Raw genomic sequence first — 6733 nt, forward strand, 5'->3', positions numbered from 1 at the left:
AAAAGTAGGAATATTCTTAAATAGAAGTCATCAATGGCCACACTAGGAGGTATACCTCCACTAACCCTCCATTTCTTATCTGCTACTTCCAAGTCACTCTACACAGAATCATTAGCTTCAAATAGTGAAAGCTGACATTTTCTTAATCCCACATAAATATTCATAAAAGGTACCTTTAGGAAAGTACTACTTCCATTAAATTGTAACTTTTTATTCCCCCTGCTCTGCAAAGGCAGCTTCATGACAAGTTCTATAGCCTCCCCCTTCTCAGACTTCTGCCTCTAAGCACCTATGGCATAAAAATAATCAGAAGTCACCAATGCTGGAAAGAATGAATTACATTCTTCTCCCTTTCCCTCAACAAACAGTGAACTCCTCCCTGTAGTTTAGAAGTACAAGATACTAGAAAGTATGTTTAGCTCAAGGGACTCCCTTTCTTCCACCATGTGCATGGAGAGATTAAGATCAGGAGAGTTACGTGAAAAGAGTAAAAACTAGTACCCAGAGCATATGGTTACCCAGAGGATGCTAACTACCACTGTCCCTCACACAGTTGCCTCTTCGTCACCTGTTCATCCAGGCAGGCTCTGCCAGAGTATGTTGCTTAAATGCTGAATAAGAATCAATATTGTACAGTGAGTCTTTCTATTATATTTGTTTGTCCCAAGAAATAAAATTTAGACAATGATTATTTTAATATATCAGTTTGCAAATACTCTTCCTGCCCTATTATGCACTGTGGAAGAGAATAAATTGATAAGACAGTAAGGAAAGGCAGGTGATTCACAGGAACAGGAAGTTAGGTTCCAGAAGAAACAATGGGTCCCTAAGCCCTTAGGTCCAGATGCAATCTTTGCTGTCCAAGGCTTAACTTGCCATTGCCAACCAACCCTGGAATGAATGCACGGCAAGCAGGAAGCACACTAAACTCAAAGCCTGTGCCTAGCACTGACTCCCAGCATGACTGAAGCACTTTGAGCCTTAGTTGCCTTCATTTACAAAATATGAAAAAATGTCATCTACTGTCTGATGTCATTTCTTAAAAATGAGATAATACATAAAACGATCACTATAAAACCTTCCTCATAGCAAGTACTCAATAAATGGAAGGTGAATTTTAATTTGACCAACTGATAAAATATACAGGCCAACTTCTTGTTGGTTTTTCATCTAATAAATTGTCATGTAATTCTCTTTCAGAAGAACCTTTTTAAAAATCTCCTCAAATTTCTCAGCATAGAAGACAAGGATCTTCACAAACCAGCTCCAAGCCAACCCTCTGGCCTTATAATTGTAAGCCACAACCTAGGCCTCAGCCAGGCTTATCATTCCCAGTTGTCATTACACATCTGTCGTCTCAATAAAATGCTGGCTTCCCTCGTCTTAGCATGGACGATCCCTAGCCATGTTTCAATACTTTGCAAACATAAAGGGTCAACTCCAACTCATGAGCCCCTACAGCAAATCCATTGGCAAGTCATCTGCTCTATGTGCATGACCCACTCTGTCCCCTGCACCTGGGGCCTGGCTCCTTAGCACTGCGGAATCTGGAGCTCACATTAACACTTCTGTCATGAAGCTTGATATGGATCATGAGAGGCTAAGTAACTGTTTTCAGGAGTTAAAACTGACCTCAATATCACAGAGGCATAAGAAAAGGCATTTTTCCTATTTTAAGTGATCCTTCCAGATAACTCAATAACCTGATGCTTGATATAAATAAATACAGCCTAACTTTGGTGAGATAGCCAGGAACTCCAAGCAGCAGAATGCTAGTATGAAAAAGATGGAAGAGCTTTTCTTTCACTAGGCATCTGACTTCAAGTTTTTCACCACTTCATAAAAAACAGGTCCACTGCTAAAAGACTCCAGAGTGTGGTTAAGAATTATAATTTTAACACTGAATTTATGTCTAGCTGATTTACTTTATTTAAAATGTTCCATGATGAGTGGAGCAGAAAAAAAAGAAATGATTAAAGAAATGTTTCAGAGTAAGAAATAGCAATTTCTTTTTTATACCTGGTGGCCATGCAGTACTTTATTCTTAACATTCTTTTTGAAAACCATAGCATTAACATGTCAGTCATATACATTACTATAATGTAGTAAATGAAGATGTTTAAGCTGTTTTCTGCAGTAATAATTGTTATTAATGTAGATTTTGTGAAATTAAGATAAGCGGCTAAATTATTCCATCCCTCAATAAAGAGGTATTGACCATCTATTTCCCAGGCCCCCAGAAAATGGAGATAAAATCATGAGCCACGATCACCAAGATACTACAAATATTTGGGGCCAAGACAATGGAAGTGGAATAGCTGGGGTCAACTATGACATTAGCAAATCTTATTGGGGTCTAGCTTCAAAATACACCTACACTCTGGGCTGGGGATACAGCTCAGTTGGAGTTCTTGCCTCACATGCAGAAGGCCCTGGGTTCGATCCCCAGCACTCCACACACACACACCCCTAAACTCTAAGATTTCCAGCACTTCCCCTCTCAGCACTGTTCTCAGACAACATCACCCTTCACAGAGTGCTGCAATGGTTGCAAGGTGCCTCCCAATAAGACAGAGAAGACAAGCACCTCATCTACTCCACTGTATTTGTCAGTGTCCTTGCAGTCAGGCTAAGCCATGTTCCAGCTAATTAAATCTAAGTGGAAGCGACATGTGCTATTTCTGAGCCAAAGCAACAAAAAATTCACAAGGATCCCTATCCATTCTCCCTTCTTTCTCAACCACAGCAACTGGGAAGCGTGCAGGGCCCAGAGGCCAGCGGCAGCTAAAACAAATGCAGAGCCTCCACCACCCTGGATCATAAGTTATTTTTATGCCATAGGGTCTTTTACAGTCTTTTACTCAACTAGGAAAACAAAGGAATATTAACCTTCTGACTGTTGAGACACTACACATACCTAAGCCTATTCTGACATACACCATGTACTAAGGGTAAGGCAATATGTGGCTTTGGTTTTCAGATTAGATGTTGCAAAAATAGTTATCTGTTATGCTATAATGAACTATTTAATAAAACTATTGCCCATGGTAATGTCAGGTGCAGATCCCTAAGGAACTTGTGGCACCAGAGACTGGAAAATGGAACAATGATAATGTGTGTTGGATGTTACAGGATGCTGTGGTTAACTATCACAAGAAAGAAATGACATTGTTCAGACTGTGTGTAGGACTGAAATGGAACTGTGAAATAGCAGAAATTCAAGGGCTTATGGGGTTTAAAAAAAAAAAGTAGTAAATCTAGACCCCAGTAGTAAAAGATTAGATTGAGAATCCACAGATAACAAATGCCATGTTAAACCTTTTGGAGATTAAAGTGCTTCAGGGGAAAGATAAACCAAGGGTGTGACATCTCGTAAATTTTTTTGAATTGTCCAAAATGACTCAGGGCAGAGATTCAATTAATGATGTGGTCTTCCACAGACACCTGACAGCTTTAAGATAGCTCCTTTTAAATTGAGAGACTATGTATAGGGTGATACACTAAAGATACATAGTATCTGAGAAAAATGTCTCAAAAACAAATAAGCAAATAAAAAGAGCCTGGAGATGTGGTTATGGACATGTGTTGGTAAAAGATATCAAATATGTAAGAATTCTACTAAATTTCTGAGATAGTGGTGCTGCTCAAGAAACCAGAAGCCTGGACTAAAGGTGACTGATTGTTTGAAACAACATTTGGGCCTTCAACACTCTTCAGGCAGCTTTCAAAGTGGGCTCAAGCCTGTAGCATCACTCCACATGTGGCTACAGAAGAAAGTAGAAGAGACTTCCCTGGCAGGTAAGCCTGAAGTCACGGGGCAAAGGTCAACAGTGAGGCTCCTGGAAAGCCCCACAGAGACCTAATGAATGAATATTACCTGCCTCAACAGGGATCCCCACAGCTGCAGAGCAGACAGTACTGTCAAGAATCTCCTGCATCCTCCCCTTCCAAGGTGTTTGACAGAGTTACCTGAGCCTGCTTCACCATATAAACTGTGTGTCCCGGTATAGAAAAGCAAAGCAATAGGTTTGCCTATCTAACCCACAAATTGGATCAGAGCTGGACCTGATGCACAGCCTACCCAGGATTAGGTTGGCTTGGAGTTCTATAATGACCCAGTGGGCCCTGGCAGAGGGTGGCATGTATTCTGTGGCAGGAAGGATGCTTGGTGGACCAAAGGGTAAGTTAGAGCTGACACATTCCACCTATACCCTCTACTTCTCAACCCCATGTCATTATGTGACAAAGATGGGCCCTATGTGACAAGATGGGCCCATGAAATGTGAGAGGAAAGTCATGGTTCACCCTGGGCTGGGGCAATCACAACCCATTTTCCAGTGCCCCCTCTTTTCATGAGGTGCCTAAGAGGACCCCAAGTGGCTCTGGACATGGAAGGAGAATTTTGTGGTGTTAGGTCTCGGTGATTACTGGGTCAGTTTGTTACTTCCAGCATTACCTAGTAGCAAAGATATTTTAAAACACAGATGGGATAATGCCACTCCACTGCTCAGATCTACTGACTATTGTCCAATTTACTAAAAATAAACCCCGTCTTCAAGGCCAAGACACTGGCCCCCTCTGTCCCTCGAAGCCCTGCACTTATTGTCCTCTACTTGAAATGCTCTTCTAGGCTCCACCTTAGGACTTGACATGAACCCCATCTTACCAGGGAGGCTTCCCTGGCAACCCTAATACCCAGGGCACTCTCCACCTTTTTCTCCTTACCCTCCTTTATATTTTTCTTCATAAGTAACCTCCTGGGTTTCTATTTGTTTACGGCCTGCCACAGAAGCACTTCCAGAGTGTAGACTGTGGCTCAGACATAACACACACCCTTTGAACAGAGTGTTGAACTCAGTGAACCAAGAGTTTCAGAAAGACAACAGCCAAAGCACAGTTGCAGGAGTAGGAAGGTCACAAGAGCACTTTGTAGTTTACCTAGGGCAGGAGAGTAAGGGGCCTGAGGCAGGCTTCTTCACAGGCCACAGAGGGTCTTTGTTACATACTCTTTTGTTTATTTGGGTTTTGCCATCCTTTAAAAGGATATAAAAGCCAGTTGTAGCTAAGAGCTGTACAAAAGACAATGGGCTAAACTTAACCTGCAGGTCACAGTTTACTAACCTCTGGCTTATAATGCTAAAAAACTATAGTTGGGAAGACAAGGTGAGAATAAATTGTAAGTGAATGCTAGGTTAACTAGGGAATGTGATTTAGAAGCCACTGAGGGCAACTGTATATTAAGAAGAGTTTTACATGAAGATGGCCTATTAGAGCCAGATTTAAAACACACTAAGAAGATCCAATTTCTAAAAAAAAAAAATATAGAACTTCAGTTACCTGAGAAAGTAAATCTTATCTGTTCTCAGGCCTCCCTTACCTGTCCTTCCAGAACCAGTTCATGAGTTCAGTTCTTTGGGGAATCTGCACTGACATCTCCTTCCCAGGTGACAAGTCACTTCCATGCCTTCCTAAGGCACTCTGCTCAAGAGTGTGTACTAGGCCTATAATTGATATGAGGAATACAAAGATAAACTAAGACATAGCCTCTATCTTTGAAGAACATGTACCAGTTTTTAGGTAATGGCTCTATGCAGAATTCACCAAGACAATGTCCATCATCTGCAGGCACTTAAGACTGATAAGGTCCGCTAGGTAGACTTTTTGTTGTTGTTAATAAACACAACATGACTTTGAACCTAAAGCTAACATTTAGAAAATGGTAGGTGACTTAAGAAAACCCAGCGGATACCTATAGAGTGAGGTGGAAAAATCAGAGCTTACCTTCAGTTTATGCTGCTAAAAGCAACTATATAAAATATTAGGAAAGTCAAGAGAAAACTTATTGACATATTTTTAGCATCTAAGTTGGGAGATTGAAAACAATTTCTTTGAGTAATGAAAGACAGGTATTCTTTTTAGGTTCCCATTTACTAACTCACCCCACTTTCCCTCCATTTCTTCCTTCTCCTTTTCATGCTCAACACAGTGTGTCCTAGGCTGGAAGTGGTATCAGGAATACAAAGATAAACTAAGACATAATCTCTATCTTTAAAGAACATACATCCTAACAGAAAAGTCAACCCAAAAGTAATCCCAGTGGCTCGGGAGGCTGAGACAGGAGGATCGCAGGTTCAAAGCCAGTCTCAGCAAATGCTAAGTGACTCATTGAGACCCTGTCTCTAAATAAAATACAAAATAGGGCTGAGGATGTGGTTCAGTGGTCGAGTGCCCCCTAGTTCAACCCGATACCAAAAAAAAAAAGAAAAAGAAAAAGAAAAAGTGAACATTTATAAAATGTGACAGACATATAAAAAGGCAATTTCAAAAAGAAATATGAAATGTAAATGAGAAATTTAGGAGAGTATATGGGGACATTGAAAAAAAATCTGGTTTAAGGCGACAAAAAAAAAAAGGTGTCATAAAGGAGGTGATAACTGAACCAGGACTTGCAGGGGGACCAAGAACTCACATGGAAAAGGGAGGAAGAAAAAACCTGAGGCAGAGAGAACATCTTGAGGAATTAAAGGCTTGCATAAAAGAGAATGTCCTATGGTCACAACTCTCAATCTTTTATTGTGCTTCAAAATACCTCAGGAACACAATATATTCTTGCCAAAAACAGTGGCTCAAGACTTCAAGGATTCTCCTGGGGTAGAGAAACAAATGCAAAGCAGCAGCTAGCAGTATGTTTGGGGATAATAGGAGACAGTTTCTGAAAAAGATCAAAATACCC

Source organism: Callospermophilus lateralis, unplaced genomic scaffold (genome assembly GCF_048772815.1).
Source record: "Callospermophilus lateralis isolate mCalLat2 unplaced genomic scaffold, mCalLat2.hap1 Scaffold_1671, whole genome shotgun sequence".
NCBI lineage: Eukaryota > Metazoa > Chordata > Mammalia > Rodentia > Sciuridae > Callospermophilus > Callospermophilus lateralis.